Source organism: Meriones unguiculatus (genome assembly GCF_030254825.1).
Source record: "Meriones unguiculatus strain TT.TT164.6M chromosome Y unlocalized genomic scaffold, Bangor_MerUng_6.1 ChrY_unordered_Scaffold_25, whole genome shotgun sequence".
Classification (NCBI taxonomy): Eukaryota; Metazoa; Chordata; class Mammalia; order Rodentia; family Muridae; genus Meriones; species Meriones unguiculatus.
In genome coordinates this window covers 5,591,778-5,592,487 of record NW_026843710.1, presented here as the reverse complement: position 1 = coordinate 5,592,487, position 710 = coordinate 5,591,778, and positions in this window count along the sequence as shown.

The window sequence follows — 710 nt, the reverse complement described above, 5'->3', positions numbered from 1 at the left end:
TGCCTTCATTTTTCATTGAATTATAAGAAGACTTTAATTTCTCTATTTCTTCCCTGACCCAGCTGTCATTTAGTAGCAAGTTATTCATTTTCCATGTGTGTGTACACTTTTTGCTATTTTTTGTTGTTGTTGAAGCCCAGCTATATTCCATGGTGATCAGATAGGATACAAGGGATTATTTCAATCTTTTTGTATCTGTTGAGGCTAGCTTTGTGACCAACTATATTCCGTTTTGGAGAAGGTTCCATGAGATGCTGAGATGAAGGTGAATTTTTTTTGTGTGTTTGGGTGTAAGGTTCTGTAAATATGTTAGGTCCATTTGATACATGACCTCTGTAACAGACATTGTTTCTTTGTTTTATTTCTGTTTTGTTGACCTTTTTTTTTTTTGTTGAGAGTGGTGTGTTGAACTCTCCCAGTATTAATGTGTGGGGATTTATGTGTGGTTTACTTTTTATCAATGTTTCTTTTACATATGTGTGTGCCCTTGAATGTGTGTCATAGATGTTTAGGATTGTGATGTCTTCCTGGTTTAATTTTTCCTCGATGAGTATTACATGTTCTTGTCCATCTCATTTTATTAATTTTTGATGAAAGTCTATTTTATCATATACTAGAATGGCTACTCCTGTTTGCTCTTTGAGTCCATTTGCTTGGAACGTCATATTCCAGCACTTTACTCTCAGGTAAAGTCTATCTGTGTGGTTTAG